Source organism: Haplochromis burtoni, unplaced genomic scaffold, assembly GCF_018398535.1.
Source record: "Haplochromis burtoni strain Fernald_Lab_line unplaced genomic scaffold, NCSU_Asbu1 Contig_18, whole genome shotgun sequence".
NCBI lineage: Eukaryota > Metazoa > Chordata > Actinopteri > Cichliformes > Cichlidae > Haplochromis > Haplochromis burtoni.
The window spans coordinates 3,920,861-3,942,593 of record NW_024582379.1 but is presented as its reverse complement, the minus strand read 5'-3'; the positions used below and the strand labels follow the sequence as shown (position 1 = coordinate 3,942,593).

General features: G+C 41.8%; 1 protein-coding gene across 2 annotated transcripts in view; it reads right to left on the bottom strand.

Moving 5' to 3' along the window:
- The window catches only part of wscd2 (WSC domain containing 2), a 41,476-nt gene that overhangs the window by 18,940 nt on the left and 803 nt on the right, over window positions 1-21,733 (bottom strand). The window contains exon 1 of one of the 2 annotated variants that reach the window (XM_042218424.1): window positions 13,230-21,710. The exons of the other annotated variant lie outside the window; for it this stretch is intronic. The gene's annotated coding sequence lies outside the window, so the exon portion shown is untranslated. Of the gene's footprint in view, window positions 1-13,229; window positions 21,711-21,733 lie in introns of those variants that run through there. 2 annotated transcript variants of the gene reach the window in all.

Below are 21,733 nucleotides of genomic sequence, written 5' to 3'. Positions count from 1 at the left end.
ACACACACACACACACACACACACACACACACACACACAGGGAGAATAAACATACACCTGAGTCAGTTTCATCACATGTGGAGTGGATGAAAAAACATGTGCAGGTTACAAAAGGATAAAGAAGGCAGATCTAAAATGTCTTGAAAAGCTACAAATCAATCCGAGAAAAGACACAGAAGCCGAACACTGAAGCATTTCCTTTACAATACTGTTGGTCCATGCAGTTCAACTTTGTTATGCAATGCCAGCGATCTTCATTCTTCTGTCAAACTCACAGCAAACAGAAATACCAGATGGAACAAAGACAAGCACAGAAAATTAAATAACAGGATTCAAAGCAATTACGTATCTTGGAAACGACTCTGTTTTTAACCGTTGCGCCAAACAGTCATAAAAAATTAACTCTACGAGCCTCAGAGTGCTTTATTATCTTTAATAAATTAAGCTAAGCAGAAAGGACAGGAAAAAATAAAACAAAGCTCTACCCCGCAGCATTTTCTTTAAGATCTATTGTCTGTGGGAGTTTGTGGGAATTAAAGACATTTGTGTAGATGACAGAAAAATAGCAAAAAGCATCTTTTAAAGAATGCAGAGGTTAAAAATCTGGAAGATTAAGGGTGGTCATCCATAAAACACATGCTTTCATGATTCTGTTCAAGATTTACTGATTGCTCCATTTTGGTTGTGTGTGTTTCGGGATGGCTGTATCCCGACTTTCCAAACTCTCTGCAGCTTCTCTCAAAGGAGTCTCTGTTCTGGGACGAGCCCCAGAGGCTACAGTCGGATGGTGTAACGCAACACTCCTCAAGGTCAGGGAATTTTCCAGAACATTTGAGGGGACACTCACCCATGTGACTTTTCTGTCTGTCTGCCTCAGGACAAATCTGCAGAAGACTTGTCACCTGAAACCTAAATGGCACCGCAGTCCCCCCCACTTCCCCTTCTTCTTTTCCCCTCGGTAGTCTGTGAAGACTCTGGGACCCTCAAGGAGAAAAAGATTACATTCATGTGCTTCAGCCTGACACAAAGACGGCCCTCATCCTGTTTGACGTCTCTCAAAACTTTGCCTGGATGTAAGGATGGCTTCCATTACCGATGTCTCTCCGCATCTTGATTATTGTGTATTTTGTTCATTTTTAGGATCAGATCTCTCTTCCACAGATAAAAACACGAGACGTTCTGAGATGTTGCAGCCATGTTCACGTCAGCTTTACGAGGACACAAAAACAAACAATGGAGCTTCAAAAAATGTCCGAAAAATAACATCTTAGAAGTAAATCTCTGATGGCGCCAAGTCGCTGAGTATGAACAAACAAATTCACAAGAGATTTAAGTAACTGTTTGACATTTGGGGGAAATGCATTAATTTCCTTTGTCTGTAACCTAATTAACATCTTTATTGTTTGATCTGTACACAAACAAAAACGCCTGCTTCTGCCTGTTAATTTTTCCATCCCCTAAGAAAACAAGTACGATAATAAACTCTTCCTTTAAATGTGCCTGAAATGTCATCCTTTCATTCCCATGAAACAACCTCTTTTCCACAATAACGCAGTTACACAGTAAGATAATTCCTCAACAGCTGTATAAACACTGTTGAAAAGTGACTCCTGCACTCCAACTCCACATTGTAGCCACAATAATTTATCATTCCTGCGTCAGTGTTTCGCTCCCGGTCGATGGAGAAAAGATATTCCTGGACGACTCGGCGACTGCTAAACAAGCTGGTGTTTGTTTCAAACCGAAAACTGTTTGCCCAGGAGACGCTGAATCATGTCGAAGCCAGGGTTATGCGGTTGAAAATCAAACTGCGTATTACATCATGCTTACGACCCCTACCTCACCGAAGACAAAAACACAAGTCTAATAATTTGCACCGGTCCTTCCTGAGATCAGGCTGCTTGAAGGCCACGGGGGTTTTGAGTGGGGCTGTTACGTTTGCCACAGCTTAAAATCAGCGTTCTCTTCTGAATCGTATAGTAAATGGATTTATGAGAGCAAACGGACACGTGTGACATCTAATCACTCTCCCTCTCATGAACACGACAGGACCACACACAAAGGATAATTACTGCTGTTAATAATTCATGGTCCTCCCTCCCCAGTTACCAAAGTGAAACTGAGCTCTACTTGTGGTTAATTTGCAGTAACAAAAGTGTGGATGCATGCTGCAGGTGCATGAGTCCCATGTTTAAAAAACAGGCAAGTATCACTATTTAGATGCAAAATCGTTACAAAATGAGTCAGATTATAAATATTTGCTGAGATATTTCAGACAAAAGTGAAGGTCTGACTGACCAAATAACACTGGCTAACCTCCCTGACCCCAAGTATGATCCCACCGTACTTTGCAGCTTAGTTAATCGCATCCTTTCTTCTGGGAGAAAATAGGAGAACAGAATTGAATAAAACAGACACACGAAGAAAAAGGAAATGCAGACAGACAAGAGACAGGAGGAGCTGTGGAGGTCTTTTTTTTTTTTGCCAGATCACCGATATTACTCCAGTGGAGTGGGCACAAACTCACTGACTGACCATTAATTCACATTCATATTAAATGAGCCAGCAAATATTTAATCAGAGAGGATTTCAGGACGGAAACGTCAAAGTTAATCTTTGGCAAGCAGGCGGACGGCCAGCTTTGCTTTTGGTGCAGGCAAACGCCGCCACAAGTCAATCCACAAAAATTCTTCCTATGGGACTCGTTGGGCAAGGAGAGGAATGAGTGTTTCACCTCTACAGTCAAGAAACAGACAACTGTCAACTAGCACGGACAAGTGGTGGCTTCAAACAAGGAGCGATGGGAAGAAATCAGCAATAAAATATCTGTGCTCTACTCTGCCTTTGTTTGCAGGTTGTTAAATGTTGATGCTGATCACCTGAAGTGCACAGATCGGGTTTGAGAGTCTTTTCATCCTCTCAGCTCAGCATCAATTTTCATGTTCCCAATGAAAGATTCAAATATTGTCCATAAACACTTTATTGCTGTAAAATGTACTGAATAAATGCACATTCACAGCTATAAACAAAACACCGCCCACATGCTAAACTGACCATAAGCTGAGCAACCGCCTCTCCACATTGTTAGAATACTTTATGCAGTTAAAGACTCGTAAAAACAACCATGCTGCGACAGAGATGACACCAGCAGGAAAAAGGCTCTATTAGAGTAGTTATGCAATACTTGATTTTGCATAACGGTTCTGATTCAGGACAGGAAGAGAAAAGTTATTTCACACCCAACAAGATGTGATCTTTAGTAGATTTGGTTTTTAGACGTGTTATACTTAGTCATGACAGAGGCAGAAAAAACATCCAGTTATGTTACATGACTCTGCAGATCCTTTCCAGGTCGCCAATTTTCTTTGCTTTCGTTCTTTTCACCAGTTCGTGAAGTGCAAATCAGCTGTACGGAATCAGCTATGATATCCTCCCACAGTTTTTAAATAGGAAAAATACCGGAAAACAAGTGTTTGGTAAAGCGAGGTTGTGTTTAGTCCGCAGTGGGGGGAAATAAAAAGCAAGGACAGTCATTAACAATGCGTTTGCACACGAGGGAAACACACACTGCTGTGATGGAAACTAGCAATATCAACAGTGGCAGGAAGAAGAGGTTATCAGGACTCTGGTGCCAGCATTACTGGGAGGGGAAATCATTTGAGGTTTCTTCTAATGCCCTCTTTGTCCCTGTTTGTACAACTTCGAGTCCCATCCTGTAAAAGAGCCGTTCTGTGGGACGTCTTCTTTCCTTTAGCAGCAGAGGGGGTTAACAATGATAGCGGCAGTAGCCCTGACCCTCCCCTCACCCTGGGGCCTGTCCTTCCGCTCTCCTGGTGTGTTTGGCCTGCCAGTGCACATTAGCTATGACTGTCAAATCACATCAAACTAAAGATCGCATTCCTCCCCCGGTGACATTACTAAGCATGTTTGTTTTTACACGCAGATTCCTCATTCATCCGGCTGCAAAGTTGCCTTATTGCAGGTCTGAATGAAATGTCAAAGCAGAGGAGTTATTGAGAGCTCCTCTTTAGCATAAAGTGTGTAAATGTGTTTATTTCAACATTGGTTTTAGGTGTTTTTCAATGAAAACTTTATGGAAGACATCTGCAGTCTAGAAAAAGATCCATCTCATGTAAAAACTGAGAAAGCTCAAATAAACCACTGCCAAAGTTTTGCTGATCTGCAGAAGAGATTCAAGTGGCTCGCTCAGCACAGATGGCAACTCTTAGGAGCGCATGACCCCTGAAAACTGGAGTGTGAACATGACTGTGTCGAGTAACAACAGGATTATACTGCCAAAGCAGTTTTCTTCCTTTAGCGTTTGGCAAAAGCTGCTGTGGTATGTGCTACAGTTTTGGCTTCCCATCTTGTTGTAAGCCATTTTAATTAAAACTGTGTTTATCTCACTGTGTGTTCACATTAGTGATTGGCTTAATGCCCAATACACTTCATTAGTGGTGGCCACTCACAAGGAAACTCATCAGCAAAGATGCAAGAATCACCGCACGGCGACAAATCCCATGAAGTAAAGCACTCTGCTCACAAACGTTTTATTACGAATGGTTCAATTTTAAACTTTCTCCCAAATCCAACAACATAACTAGGAACCATCACATCCAGCAGGCTCCTGACACCTCAAAGTATCACTTAACATATCCTGTGATAAAGTTTCTAAATTTAATGCTCCACTATCAGTGCTGCCTTGTAATGCATGCTGTTTATTATTGGCTCGTCTGTCTAGAACCTCTGTATGTCTGGATATTTTTAAAAATGTGAACTATCTGATAAAAGTATGACAGAATTTGAGTACGTGTGATTAAAAGTGTGTTAAAACTGACTTGGGATGATGGCGTGCTTAAAAGCGAATAATGTAAGCTGTTAGATTTCGTGTGTTTAGACTTTTTCAGAATTATCTGTTTAACTTCATTTTAGGTTTGAGCAACAAACCTTCGGACACGCTGTAACATGTAACTTAAACATTGTGATAAAAGCTCTGAAGCTCTGAGTTATAGAAGTTCCATGATGTGCAGCCGATCAGTGTATGAATGTAAACACAGACCGTAAGGTTCAGCAGAGGTTTACGTGACAGAAATAATGATGACACGACGCATATGTTAGCCAAGTTTTAAGAGGATACAAAGTTTACAAGAGGACCAGCACTACCATTTTTATTATTGAGAGCATATTTCAGGCTGACATAATCAGCATGTGTGTAAATAAATGATGATAGCAGATTAATAATCCACAAATATTTGGCTTTCATCCACCAAAGTTCAAGGTCAACTCAATGATTTATTTGTCAAATATTTACAAATATTGTCAACATATGGAATAGCACCATATAGGATTTAAAACTCCGTGAAGCGCTACCTTATCGTGGTGGAGGGGTTTGTGTGTCCCAGGGATCCCAGGGGCTATGTTGTCTGGGGGCTTTTGCCCCTTGGTAGGGTCTCCCATGGCAAATAGGTCCTGGTTGAGGGACCAGACAAACAGTGATTCAGAAGACCCTTATGCCCCGCCCTGGAGCCAGGCCCAAGGAGGGTGCCCGAGGGCGAGCGTCTTGTGGCCGGGCCTTGGTCCATGGGGCCCGGCCGGGCACAGCCAGAAAAGGGGACATGGGCCCATCCTCCCACAGGCCCACCACCCGCAGGAGGTGCCGTAGGGGTTCGGGTGCATTGTGTGCTGGGCGGCGGCCAGGAGCGGAGGCCCTGGCGGACTGATTCCCGGCTACCAAGACTGGTAATTGTGACATGGAATGTCACCTCTCTGGTGGGGAAGGAGCCTGAGTTAGTGCGTGACGTTGAGAGGTACCGGCTAGATATAGTCGGGATCACCTCTACACATGGCTTGGGCTCTGGAATCAGTCTCCTGGAGAGGGGCTGGACTCTGTCTCAGTCAGGAGTTGCCCCTGGTGAGAGGCGGCGGGCTGGGGTGGGTATTCTAATATCCCCTCGGCTTGCTGCCTGTGCGTTGGGGTTCTTCCCGGTGGACGAGAGGGTTTGTTCCCTGGGCCTTCGGTTCGGGGAACGGGTCCTGACTGTCACCTGCGCTTATGCGCCGAGTGGCAGTTCAGAGTACCCAGCCTTCTTAGAGTCCCTGGGTGGGGTGCTGGAAGGTGCTCCACCTGGAGACTCTGTTGTCCTGCTGGGAGACTTCAATGCTCACGTGGGTAACGACAGCAAGACCTGGAGGGGCGTAATTAGGAGGAATCAGGAACCCTGATCTGAACCTGAGCGGTGTTTTGTTATTGGACTTCTGTGCAAATCACAGTTTGGCCATAACGAACACCTTGTTCGAACATAAGAGTGTTCATAAGTGCATGTGGCACCAGTATGCTCTAGGCCGTAGGTCGATGATCGATTTTGTAATCGTATCACCAGACCTGCGACCATATGTTCTGGACACTCGGGTAAAGAGAGGGGCTGAGCTGTCAACTGATCACCACCTGGTGGTGAGTTGGATCAGGTGGCGGGGGAGGATGCTGGACAGACCCGGTGCACCTAAACGCGTAGTGATGGTGTGTGACGCTGCTGCATTGAGCTGCGGCTGCAAGATGGTTGGTGCCTGTTGTGGTGGTAACCCCGAACCAAATGGTGGACACCAGAGGTGAGGGGGGCTTATCGGGCTTGGTTAGCCTGTGGGACTTCGGAGGCAGCTGACAGGTACTGACAAGCCAAGTGGAATGCGGCTCGGGCAGAAGCAAAAACTCGGGTGTGGTAGGAGTTCGGAGAGGCCATGGAAAAAGACTTTTGGACTGCCTCGAAGAGATTCTGGCAAACCGTTAGGCGTCTCAGGAGGGGAAAGCGGTGCTCTACCTGCACTGTGTATAGTGCTGGCGGAGCGCTGCTCACTTCGACTGAGAAAACTGTCGAGCAGTGGAAGGAATACTTCGAGGACTTCCTTAATCCCATTGACACGTCTTCCGAGGAGGAAGCAGAGGCTGGGAATGAGGGGGATGACCAGCAAATTTCCGGGGGCGAGGTCACTGAGGCAGTTACCGGTAAACAGAGGCACCAGAGAGCCCCTGGTGTGGATGAGGTCCGCCCCAAGTTCCTGAAGGCTCTGGACGTTGTAGGGCTGTCCTGGCTGACACGCCTCTACAATGTTGCGTGGAGATCAGGAGCAGTACACGTGGACTGGCAGACCAGGGTGGTGGTCCCCATTTTTAAGAAGGTTCCAACTTCAGGGCCCACGACTCGGCTCCGGATAAAGCGGAAGAGGATGGATGGATGGATGGATTTAAAACATCAAACTGATGATAATGCTCTGCAGAGCTTTTTAGATAGCCTTTGTTTCTTACTGCCACTGTTTGTATTGACAATACACAGGCATGTAGGGAATCATACATGAGGATGCTAAATATCATGTTACTTGTGATTTTGTTATAATATATATGAATACATGTACAAAGTTCCTGAATAAGTATAATATCTTTGGAAAACAAGATAAACGTGACCAAAAACCTTTACCAAACATGAAGGCTACACGTGTATATCTATAGCCACATAAACAAAAAATAATTATACTCAGTATCTCAAGTACATGAAAATGGGTTTGAACAGGACAAATTAACAAAATCCTGCACTGTGCACTTGTTTTTACTGCACCACAAACCTCTTAAAGTAAGTTCAATGAGAACAAATAAAAAAATGAACACATGTAAAATACAATGCAAGTCCTTTAAATGTAAATATTGCCCAGACAGAGAGCTGCCTTGGGGGAGGTTTGTGCTTTCTCTTGTTTGTGCTTCTGCATGTTGTTTATTCAGAGAGGTACATTACGACGGAAGTTCAACACTGCCATGCTTTCTCAGGGTTAGCTGGCTTAAAAAAAAATCCAGTTGGCAATAACCAGTGTCACATCTGTGGTTATCAACTGTTTCTGTGTGCTCGCTTAAAAAGGGGCATTTCACACCTCATATGACTCATCTTCCACACAAAATGAGTGCCGCCTACTAAATGGTAAAAAGAATCTACGAAGACTACAAAAAATATAACAGCAACCATGTTGAAGGAAGGCAGGACATGAATGCTGCAGAAAGCGTAAAATAAGTTTATTTTGAGTTAATATATTTATTCTAACGCTGAGTATTCTAACGCTGAAACATTAAAGCTTACGTCCTATAGTGAAATTTATTTTATTGATTCAACAGGTATTGTTGGTGTTCTGACACATATAAAAGTATGAAGGCATTTTCTGCACATTGTCCTGCACATTCCCAGCAAAAAATCGATGCATTAGTATTAACTAGTATTAAAAGAATTGGTGAAAATGTGCCATTTTCAGCAGTTTTTAAAGTGAAACTCCTGACCATTTTTCCATTCGTAATCCAACCAAATTGTGGATTTGGATCAGAGTTAGCCACCTGAATGTACAGAATATATATCACTACATCTTAAACCCACAACTGCAAGCACGTAAACATTTGGGGCACTAATCTTAGCACTGAAGAAAAGAAAGGAAACGGTAAGCCTGCTAACAAACACGACACACACACACTCACATCTTTTTTTCTCATCAGAGATAATAATTGTAAAATACGACCTTTGTCAAATCACATCCTGCCCTGGAGAAAACTCAGTCCCGACCACTGCATCACTATGAATCATCTAACTGCTTAATTATTAGTTTATCAGCATAAGTTTACGGAGAGACACTACGACAACAATCATTCATCTTCCCCAAACAACACTGAGAAGTTAATTATTCAATTCAGGAAAAGAGCGTCTGCATGATATTTCAACGTGACATTTCTTTTTCTTTGCCAAGGTTAAACAAGCAGTCGCTGTATTCCTTCGTGTTGTTATGAAATGACTGTTGTACCTGGCCCGGTTAGTTAACCTCCCCCAAAAGCCAGTGGTAATTATGAACAGCATTACATTTGTTATTGGAGAGAGCTGAATGCACCAATGAGAGGAAAACATTTTAAGAACAACCCCCCCAAAAGCTTAAAAATTAAGCCCAGGATGGCAGGGAAAAGGCATCATTGTAATCCTGATAAAACTCCAGGTCCATTAAGCTCAGTGGTGACTTTTACTCAGAAAAAGAAGAGGTAAATTAAAGGGTCTAAAAATAATGTAATCCTCTCCTTTGACTAGCCCACAGTAGCATTAAGCTGCAGAGCTTTAATAGAGTCACTGATGATCATGAACATTTCCACCAGAGCAGAGTGATAAGCAACTTATACAGTGAAAGCAAAGTGGAAGTGATAGAATAATAGCTCTATTGTGACTGCGGACACGAAGCAGCAGAGTTCAATTAGGAACGAGCAAAAAGCCAAAATCCGGATTAGCACAAAATTTTCTGTATATTTAAAAGAATGGAGAAAATAATGAAATAAGAAAAAGTAAGTTGTTTGACTCTATTTCGGGAGAGAACAGCTGGAAATGTTTTTGATGCCAACCGAATGACAGTTCTGGTATTAATGTGTCAGCAAGCTCCTAACAGAGATAAACATCCCAGATGCCTGCTGTGTGACTTTCTGACTCACCCTCGCTAGCTGCAGCACCCAGATCCCAGTTGGCCACATAGACGGGCATTTGAGAAACAATCACTTGAATTGGTTCTCTTTAATGGCTTCATAAAAGAAGTAATTATTCTGCAGCGGGAAGGCGCTGTCAATGGGAGATCAAATGATGTCTTCCACTATCCAACCTTAACAAAGCTCCTCATTCAGGACCTTACAGGGTATCTGCAGCTTTTTCTCAAAAAAGGAAAAGAGCTTGGTTTTTTGTTTTTTTTGCCCCACTTCTCTTCTCGCACCTTCTCTAAGCACACAGGATCTCTGCTTTAATTAAAAGTGAATTCTCAAAGCTCAGCTCTGCTGTGAATCTCAGTGCTCTCTGCTTCAATACGCTTAAGGAGGGGATTGCGGAGGGTTTTCAGTAAATGTTTAGTTGGTGAGGAGGAAGAAGAGGAGGAGGAGGAGGAGTGTTGGAGGTAAGGAGGGGAAAAGTCGTGTGGAAAAATGGAAAGTTTCAACAGTCAACAATTAATCTAAAAGCACAAGACTCATTCACTAGAGAAAATGTAGTCATTTATTAAGAGAGAACAAGGCAAGAGCTTAGACTTTAGAAAAGTGCAGTGCTGCAGCACTCATGAACGTGCATTTGCCTGATCTGTATTTGGTATCACTCATTATCAAACATATTAATATTTATGGGAAGCTGTTTACTATTTGTGAGCTGGATTTTTGAGTACTCTTCATTTAGTGCCCACTCTTACCATCATTGTTTGTGGGAAACATATAAGCATGGCTGAGGCTCTGCTCCACTTATTGGATCTGCTCCATTTATTGTTATTATTTATGACAATAAAACACTTTTTTGAGGGCCTAAACATGCTTGAAAACTCACGGGTTTTGCACGCGCATCACAAATAAGGATTCAATATTTTAAGGATCTCAGCACCCTCGGCACATACTCTGGCCTACATGAATGAAATTTGTTGCACATTAGATTTCCACTGTGGGATCAACACATGACATACAGCAACAAGACATACAGTGTAACTACTGAATGCTCAGTAATGCCGCCTAGTGGGCACAGGAAGTGATAAGTAACAAGTTTACACAACAGCCAGTTAGATTCCAGGACACATGGCTATACTGTTGATGTCCTTAATCAAGATTCCGACTTCCGCTTGAAGGCATGAAATGCCCCATCGATATGGATAAAAGAGTGAGGACCACGTCATCTCTGCTCAAAGCTTTAATTCTTTTTTGTTTGGGAAAATTATACTTTGAGGGGAAATGAGCATAAATAATCTGCTAAACTGTATTCTCTGCTTAGTGCCAGACAACAACACTAGCATCACTCAGGAGTGTGAAAAACAAGGCCAGGGGACCAGAATAAGCCTGGCAAAGACCCCAATCCGGCCCACTGGTAACCTTTGGAAAATGTGATGAAGGGCATCATTTCCTGCTAAACAATTACAATTAAAAAGCATGAAAGTTCCTGTTATTTTCACTATCTACCATAGAAATTATAGAAATAAAGTGGGCCCACAAAGGGGAAAAAAGGAGATTTTCTGGGCAATGAGCTGCCAGAACTTTTTCTGTAATTTTGCAAATTTATTTATTTGTGCTGCATTTACTACATAACCATTTTTATTTTATTTTTTATTCTTCTTTGTCTTATATTAAATGGGATTAAATATGTAATTAAACATCTGACACACTGACAGAAATGTGGGTTTTACTGGTTCGGCCCACTTAAGGTCAAAGTGGGGTTTATGTGGTCCACTGAGTTCTAACATGAAAGGTTTAGAGGCCTTCGTTACTTATTTATCAAAATAAAATGTTGTGTTAGTGTTAGCACTGCACTCGTCCATGATGCACATAATCCACCGTCTTTGCCAAGACAGTTGATCAAACACAATTCGGTTTTCTGCTATTCCCTCTTGCTGAGTGAAACGGCAGTGCTAGAGCTCATCTCTGATTTAAAGACCACTTAATGTAGAAACAACAAAGGGGACTTACTTAGAATCGGCTTAGCAGTTTAGTTGTATCTCGCAAAAAAAGACCTCTACATAAGTCATTGGGAGGAGGTCAGAAAGAGTGGAGGGTGTATAAAATGCGGGGTTTCAGAAGAGATGAGAGCTCTGGATCCTCAGTCCCACATGTTTTTGGCAGCAATTAGTTATAGCATATAAATGGACTACCAAAAACAGAGCTGGAAGAACAGTGACTATTGGATTTGCATTCACCAAGCGGACAGAATAAAACAACTGCCAACGCAAGCTTGTGGTTATCTAAGCTCGTGTGCATCTAAGCATATGCTCGCCATCGTGTTTTCCGTGCCGGCTTGGGTTGGCCAGGAGATGTTTTTACATGTTATTGCCCACGAGTGACCACAAAAAAATGAAAGAGATTTGACAGATGAGGAAAAAAAGCTGAATTATCCCTTTACAAGTGCAAATATGCATAATTCTATTTTTTTTTTTAGCAGAATCACTACTGCAGATCAGAGGTTTGACCGCTTTTCGAGCTAAAAACACCAAAAGGAAGCATCTTTCGTTTGTAATGATCCGAACTGCATCCTCTCGTACTCATGGAGTACGGCTTAACTTATTCCCTGAGGAAGATGTTGACACAACTGTCCTTGTGTATCACACAGCTCCTTCTGGACCGCTAGGCAGAGTAAGAACAGAAAAACAGTCGAGTGCTTGGTGGTGCAGCAGGAGGGGAGACAGACCCTCCACTGTATGACATGCATTCAAGCTCCCATGTCAACGAGCAGCCACTCTGCTGAAGTGTCTTTAAGCAAAGAGCTGGATCCTCCAGCACTGTTGTTCTGCAGCTCTTCACTCTCACCTCCCACAGCAAGGGGAAAATGAAAGGAACACTGTTGTTATTGTTACGCAAATACAATGAACAATAGAGCAGACAGGAAATACTCGTTAAACGAAACAATCATTAACGTGGGTTTCAAACGCTCTGAAGACACTTTTGTTTTTACGCCATAGGTATTAACAAAATCTCACTTCCTGTATTCTGAAGTCTTTTCTGGTTCCTGTGAGGAATCACAGTGGTCTAAACCCTACGCAGCTGAAACTGTTGTCACCTAAAGAAATCATTTCAAATTTATTAATTAGATTTTTTTTTTTAAATAAATTAAGACTTTGACGTTTGAGTACTACATATGTCTGGAACACTCCCAACATGATTAAAGAGGTTACTCAGCAAGCTGTGTGGACTATAAAAGGTGATCCTGTCCATGGCACCACATGCTGGGATGACTTCAGCAGATATAAAATCTTGAAACTGCAAGCTGCTGTCTCAGCATGAAGCTCAACAAACAACAGGATTCTGTAAAAGACTCGAGTATGTGGTATTTTTCCACTTCATTCTGTCACTTTATGTGCTTTTTAGATTTAAAGAAAATTCTCATTCTCTTCGGCGCGAGCAAAAACTACACCAGCATGTCTGTTGCCTAACATTTCAATGCATGTGAAACGTCCCTCATTCCTATTTCTCCAAGTATCATTACACAAAATATATATGATGAATGTGATATTATTGCATTGTTATTTGCTACATTTCACCCTTCCATCTGATTAATGTAGAAGCTAATCTGCAGTGTCTGCAGAAATACATTATATTGCATTTGTTAATAATATACTTTATCTATGAAATCTGAACCTAAATAGGTGCCAGTTAGTAAAGTAAAAAGTGTGACATTTTCTGGGAAATATATGGCGGAGGAGAAGCAAATAAATACAAAACGTACCTCAAAATCTTTTGCAAGCACTCAGCTGGAGTCCACTACATAAAAGCATACGTTTTCCCAGAAAGCGGATGAAATGATCCGTTTTGCAATTCTAAAAAGTTAAACAGCAAACATCTTGAGCTAAGTTCCTTGCGAGATTGCAGTGACAGTTGAGTAGTTATATATGTTGAAATAAACCACGAAAAAAACATCAATGTTTTCAATTTACAGTGTTTGCACAGACCGCCGCCCCAGCAGAGCAGAAGCTTATGCAGCCAAAGCATATGTTTTGAATCATGACTGAAAATTATTTTCTCACTTCACTGGAGAAATGTTCTCCTGCCGCTAGTATTGCAGAAGTCTATATTGCATTTACCACCTACACAAACAACCCACAGCAGAATCTCAAGTAACTGACACCCATACTGGTGGAGTGTCAAAACAGCAACTTATCTGCACTGAACATAACAGCAGCCTCGTACCGACTGACTTTATTTTACTTTACAAAAAAGATAATGAAAGGATAGCATGACAACAGTCTGCTCATCTGTCGTGGAGCGCTGTTGTACACAAGCTGTTTAGCAGTTTTTGATGAGCTGTTCGGTGTGAACAATTATGCAGGGCAGTGGTCTGGATGCATTCATTGGAGGAACATGAAGAGCGTACATATAATAGGATGCTCTGTAAGCACGCCTCGCAAAATGTGTAGTGAACCGCGCGCCTCATCAGCATCGCGCAAATCTCCGTGCAAAAGGTCGAGCAGCACCAGAGGCCTACTGTCAACATATCTTTTCCAATTAGATATGAAGATTGTTAGAGGCCTCGCTGCTTTTACGTTCTATTTTTATTCAAATGATGGTGTTGTTGATAAGTTGCTGATGTTCTGATGTCCTCGCTGTTGGTCCCGTCAGTTTAATATTCCCATGACTGAACACTGATAATAACCACAGCGATAATGTGCATGTCAAATTCACACGTATTTTAAGACTGGGGGGAACTAAGTGGGTTTTTGTGTAGGAGTATGTTAAGATATGCACTTCCTTTACTTAAGAACTTTTCATTCGTTTCTTTTTCTTTAATGTAATTTGGCAGAATATCGAACAGAATTTAGGACAAGGACTATCTGCCTTCTCTAAATTCTGCTTTGTTTTGAAAATCAAATCCTTTGAAGAAAAGGAAGAGAAAGAGAAAGCTTACACTTTGTGTGTGCATGTCTGTGTCTGTGTGTGGTAATGCAGTGTTGTGCCACACTATTGTGATGTGCAACAAAATTACCATAACATAAATTATTTACATTTTAAGGTGACAACTTGGTAATTATGTGAAGATTTAGGTTGAGGTCAGGTTCACAGGAGTTGAGGTTTATTCGTTTTGCTAAATTGGCAGCAGGGATTTAAGAGTCTGCTGTCTCCCCAACACCCATATTTTTATATTTCCAATTATAAATCTTTGCTTCAGCTAAGAATGTTAATGTAAGTCACAAAACGATGCTTTCACAATAATCTGCTCACGATAATCAAAATACGGTGATTCTTCTACGGTGCATATCTGGTATAAGCCACGAGAAATAACTCCAAGAAACCAAAAATAAATTATGCAGGAATTTGTTTTGCATGCTTGCAAAACTGATTTTTGGCAAGAAAAAGCGTTGTTGATGCTTTGTCCCACTTTGAGTTTTCACATCTTACTTCAGCATTAACCCAAAGAATATATGTAATGCAATAACGGGGTTTGTCTTTAGAAAACCATGAAGAAAATAAATAAGTACAAAGTGCAAAATTTAAAACAAACCAAGTCAAAATCAGGTCTCCTGGTTTCTAAATAATAGAAACAAAAACTAACACAATGGAAACCAAACTAAGTAAAGCTGAAAAAGAATCCATCTGACTTAAATCTGCAGATATCTTGGTTTTGCTGCATACTGACAAAATGCCAAACACTGTTTGGCCGGAAAGGAGTGGCCTGGGAAATAAAAAGAAGACCACTTCCTGTGGATACTGTAATTATGAATCTTTACATATCCCTCAAACAAAAATATGGAAAAAAATATTTATAAAAAACCAAAATATAATGATAAAAGATGTATGTGTTTCAAATAAATAGATTCAAAGTAAGCAAGTCATGCATGATAATACTGGACAAACAGAGGGAAAAATGAAAGGACGCTTGTATGGCACCTTTGGAAGTTTGAGAAATGCTGACGCAGTGGTGCAGGGTTGTATTGTTCTGATAACAAGATGCACTGTGTATTATTGAAAGTGACAGAGCATTTCAGGGCAGTGGTTTCCTATTGCATTGTTATGTAAGTGTTGTTTGAGACTAATAAAAAAGATAGAAGCTGGTATCTCCCATGCACACAGCCCTTCTGCTTCGAGGGTTGAAACAGAAGCAGGTTCATTTAAAATGAGGTTGGTAGGGGCTCGTCAGACCCATCTTCTCCCGCTGTCTCATGAATTTCACTCTGACCAGTATATCTTAGAGATTCTTGTTTTTCCCAATGGCTTATGCTACGGTAGACGTAGAAATGGCTACAGTATCTGGGGATTTCTGACAGCTGCTTGCTTTGGGCTCGCAGAAAGGAGCGTGCCTCAGTGCTGCAGCCTGTATGAATAAAATATGATGTGCACATAGAGTAGTGCTTCACTGTTGCTCTGATGCAACATGGAACAACATCTCTAAAGCAAAGGAAGAAAGAAGAGAGCTGCCTGTGTTTACAACTGAGTATGTGAGATACAGAAACAGAAGTCTATGAAGCAACTGCGTGACGACAGTGAGGTGCTCAGTAATCTTCCCAAGGAAATTCTCACATTTCAAACATGCAGTTGCATTTATTTAAATTCTCCGTTCACCTCACTTCCTTCTTCTTCTTGTGGTGCAAAGAGCTTTGGTTTTTATCTCCACCTCCCTAAGGGACTGTGCATTAGAAGAAATAGACCCACTGAAGTCTGCGGACTAAGCTGTGAACACAGCAAAAACAAAACAAACACAAAAAACACAGAGGCGAAGATTTATCACGGAGTACTTTGGATTATGAATTCTTTAAGGTCTGGAATAAACAGAGAGCGATTAGCCCCTCTAAAAGGCCCTGTAGTTAATCCAGGAGAGTGCTGAACATTCGAACAGTCATTTCCAGGCTGGGTTACTTCTCATGGTTTCTGCATTTACTGCTCTGCATGTGGGAAATGTTGTGGAGATGATATCGCTAAAAGAATAGACGTGATAATGCATTCATACTGTGTTAGGTCAAAAACAAATAAACAAGAGACTGCAGGAACTGATTAGAGCCTGATCTGTAGCATATTTAAGTAGTAATTGTTCAGATGACACAACAGAATTCCCATATGCTGCAAACTACTTAGCATGCAAGCAGAGAAGTCTAAATAAACAGCTGAAAGTTGTGGATAAATAGCTGAAGTGTCACAGTACGAAAGGAGAGCTTCTTGAACAATTCCAGGATGTTTTGTGTGGATTCACGAGGGCAAGTGTTTTCTTAACAAAATAACACAGAATAACTGCATAAAGTAATTTCTTCAAGAGGCCGGGAACCACTAGAGTCGAGAGCCTGACACTGAAAATAATGTGTTTTGAGCCGAGTCTGAGTGCAGCCAGATCGCGTTTAAGTTGCCAGTTGACTGAGAAGAGGGGCTGAACTGGGAGTCGGTGAGGCACCGAGTGAAAACTCGAGCTGAGTCATCCTACCACCCCGAGCAACCTGGGAAACATCTGCACCATCACCGAGAGAGGGGAGGTGATGAGGGTTGACATGGCGTGGCGATGGGCTCGTGCTTGACCAGGCGTGGTGCAGTCACTACGTGTGATAGCTCCCAACATCTCATCCAACCTGAGCAGCATTACTGACAGATGGAGAACATTAGCACAGAGGAGGAGTTCATGTGCGCGCGCTCTGCTCACTGCCAGATTCAGAAAAGTAGCCGATAAGGGGATAGACTTAGCCGCTTATCCTGCTTGCTGCTGGAAATTAATGGAACAACATGTAAGGCTGAGTGTAAGAATAATAAGCCCCTACTTTAGGCGTGCCGTGTATAAATAGGCGCAGCTTGGTTACCGATGCACATCTTTCAGATTAAATCCCAGGAGATGCAATTACTGAGCAAACAACTGTGGTAAAAAAAAAGTGCAAGTATTTACCCTTTAATGACACACTCCCAACAGGAAATGAGTGAAAGTAGTTTATCCATTTAAAAACCCGAGTATCCTGTTATTTCACGGGCAGATGAGTGGTTTGGGGAGGAACAAAATGATGCACATTTTGATTTGCCCAAGTAGTTCATTTTACAGCAACCTGACAAATTTCTCTAGCAAGTGTGACGGCCCAATTAGGGAGCAGCATGCTGAAAGGAGATCTGAAGCCAGCGCTGACACTGACTGCACAAGTTGACAGACCCGGAGGGGGCTCCACTCCTTCAGATTCTTTATCACACTGGGGCTCCTGCTGCTGTGCTGCAGTATTGTTGGGACAGGGTTTATCAAAATCTTCTGACATCCTCTTTAAAGCAAACGCATGTCTAATTCTTTACGGTGCAGTCTGGAAGTTGATGGATGTGTTTTTACAGACTGACTAACACTGCTTGGAGTTATGTTCCCAATGCTGAGAGAGCACCACAGGGCTGGAACATGGAAGGAACATCTTCTTTATTGACCTAATAAAACTAATCAAAGAATCCCAGTGTTTTGCTGTCATTAAATTATACTTTGTAGCCAATATCTTTAACGACACTGTAAACAAATTACATCTTGTTATCTCAACTCCCACATTACTCAGCTTCCTTAATCGGACTATAAATAACTTTTATGTGAAAAACTCATTTAGGACTATAAAAGGCAGCTTTTTGGTTAAGGTCAAGAACATTACCCAGAGACTTGCACGCAGGCATGCGGTCAGACAGTCTTGGTCTCCGGTTCCTAAAAGCGGAGTTAGTAAACTACATTTTTTCCCCCATTTAAAGCCTCTCCTGTTGCCAGATTGGACTTCTGTTGGGGCAGCAGGTATAAAACACAGAGCCCAGCAGTTTAACACCAACAAAAGGCTTCTTGTGAAGCAGGGATCGAGTTGAAGAAAGAACAAGGAGGTCTGCTACTCAAGGTGAACAATTACAGTAGTGATGTACTAATCCCGCCGACAGGCAGAGTCTCAAGGTCAGCTGTAGACCACAGAAAATGTGTCTTTTAAAGTCACCTTTTTCTCCTTATCGTCTGCTCCTTATCTTTTTCCATTTTACCCAATTTACACTCTATTTACCCTCCCTCTCAAACACCTACAACATCACGCCGTCTGACTAGACGTTAGCAATCAGACAACTGCGAGGCAGCCTGATGGCACAGAGAACAAACAAGGAGCTCGAGACCCTGACACAACAGTAAATGTTTTGATAGTTCCAGTTCAAGGACAAAGCTTTAGAAGAGAAGAGCATGTTTTCCACATTGGGTGAGTACCAATCTATGTAGCCAACAGAAAAATCTGTTTAATTACAATTATCTGCTGAGAAAATACACCCTGTGTTCAGAAAACTAAAGGACCTGATTGCACGGTTAAGCGCGGGGTGAATGCAATTTGACGGCAGGTGTTGCTTTTGGATTGCACGAGAGGTTGGCGGTCGCATTTCAACTTTGAACTTTAAATTTCCACAATAACTTAAGAGTAACATGCAAAAAAATTAAATATGGTTCGTGTTCCAGAAACCAAAAAAAGGTTTGTATGACACTGAAAGAGCAACTGATATTTAGCTGCGCTCGAATAATTATGCACTGTGCACTTGATTAAGATATAAAAAGTATGCAATAATTACCTACTGAATGTCTTTGCCTCTGTTTAAAAACACACTCGATCTGCCAGGATGTAAGGAGATCGACGACATGCAAGCACATAACCTTGCACTGTGACTCAGACAGATACAAACAGAGGCCTCATATTAGCCTCGGTTGGATTAAACATGTCCTCAGTAGGGTGCCTGTGTCTGTCTGAGAGAAAAGCCTGAACAGCAGGTCTCTGAGTTCAAAAATATAATTGGCTTTTACATTATATTCACTCACTGCAAACTGACTGTGAGCACTGTGAAAGGTTTTTTCACCTGATCATCAGAACAGAGACAAAACAGATCGACTTGAAGGTGGTAGACTATATCGTCTAGATGTTTCCTTTTTAACATCGAGGTTGCTTGTCTTCTTCTTCCTCAGTTTATTTGAGCCTGATAAGTGCATCTGCAAATTTAATATCTTTGGACAAAATCCCCCACACTTGACTTACAGATTAGTCTTTCGGGGTTTCCCAGCTTTGTCTGATGTCTGCCTCGCAGTATTTCCTCACCACCTGTCTAGGCTGTCATTATCTGGCTACGTCTCACAGAGGAAGTCTGCCGTTGTGAATAATCCTGATATAAGCTGAAAATCTGGCTGAAATGTGCACACGGCGAGGGTGACCCACTCCTTCGGCCTGTGCAGCCGTAACACAGTTTTAAAGATTATCCTCTTTCTAAAATCAACTCTTTCTTCAAGGAAACTGAAAAAAAACAGTTACTGACAAACATGAAGGGACAGTGCTAGTTGTGTTTGGTATTCACATCCATGCCACTCACTGTGAAACTACTACTGTGTGTTTGAACGTCAGACACTATAAACAGTCGAAAACCAGCCAAGTATTTAATGCTAAGCTATTTTTGTACACGCTCTAATGAGGATCTTGACATCCTTTCTTGACGGTAATATATCAGGAAGGAGCGCACCATCCAGTCTAGTGGTGCTGCACCACCCTCACGTCACTGTAATGGCTTTCACAACCACGCAAACTGTGATTCCTCTGGCGATCTTCAAAGCTTGCGTCCACTGGATGTGATCCATGGAATAAGTGCTGGAGGAATTCAAAGCCTTCTCCCTCTGCCGCCAGTCACCCAGTCACTACACAAAGGACTTCATATGTAAGCACATTCAGGTTTCTCACAGTTAATCCTGTGTGTGAAAATCATTCACATTCAGCATCAAGTTAAAAAGAAAACATTTTTTCTTTCAGGATTTCATCTTCATGGTCACCAAGAGGATCCTGGAGATACAAAATGCGGTGACTTTGACCCTGATGATTCACTGCATCGGCAGCAGAATCTATTTGACTGCTGTACAAATATGAATTTCAGCCATCAGCATGTTTCCCTGACGTCTGTTCACTTCTGCCTGAGGGAGGACTGAGCTTGTGGGAGAGCACAGCTAATGTTAGCAACAATAAAATCTATGCGATTTTATTTTTAAACGAGCATCAGCAGGTTCCTGCCTGGCACAAATGAAACCACAACAATATTCAAATGCAGCAGAAACGCAGATTTCCAGTGGTTTCCGCTCAAATAAAGTGAAATCGAAAACGGTTAGGTAATATTTTACAGTGATGTTCACACTATTGATCAATTCAGCTTGGACTAGATTCAGGAGCTATGAACTGAGTGCCATAACAAGCGGTCTGTCAGGCTCTATGCTTTTTATTTATTGCCATGACAAGTGCTGAAACACCAGCATGACCAATTAGTCCCATTCATCAATTGATTTTTGAGCATTGTGATCCATCTTAACAGCCACTACGCTCTTCTTCTCCCACCTCCACGCTCCACAATGAGCAGTTTCTCAATACAGTGAACACCAAGGTCATCAGAAACAAGAAGGGTTACTGGAGGCCGCTCAATGTGCATAATTTTCTGGTAATGCTGAGGATGAATGATTAAATATAAATTACACATTTACACTGTATTATTTTATTGTTTCTTGATGCAAAATCTCACTTGTACACTTTATAAAAGACAGTTTTCAAACCAAGGTAAACCTAAAAAATATTCAGTACACTGCAAAACACTTGAGAGAAGCACTTTAAGAGAACCACATAACCTCAGGTACAGAGACAAACATCCTTGAAAATACTAAAATGGTTTCCCAAACCAAATAAATAAACGGCTATGAATACAGGCCTCTTTTCAGAGTCTCAGTTTGCAGCTCTTCAAAAAAAAAAAAAAAATAGCAGGTGGGCTTTAATGAAACGCCAGGATCTTCACACAAATGCTGAAGGGGTTCTGACTGTGGCCACCAGACGGGCACCTGGTTAGACTGACGCATTTTTAGCGACCACTGCGCTGAGGAGACAGCAGAATACGCTGCATTAAAAATATAAAACATTCACTTCCGCACTGGGTTAGTCTGCAACTATGTTAAGAGCAGAATAGCTTCGAAAATCTAGTTCAAATGGATATTTTTAGTACCGGCGGTTCAGTATAAGCAAATCATATGGCCAGTCTTTTCAACAAGTGACAGTCAAATTCTGCAAAAACCATTTCTGAGCTGTGGTTTTTGGTCTGAATCACTATTCCAGAGCAGCTGCACTGCGAGAACATCAGGACTTCTGCAACACCAACACTAAGCAAGCAAGCAAGCGCTGCTTTTGAGGACATATTTCGAGCTGCTGCAGTGAAAAGGGGAAAAAACATATATATGTGTCCTGTGTGTGTGTGTGTGTGTGTGTGTGTGTGTGTGTGTGT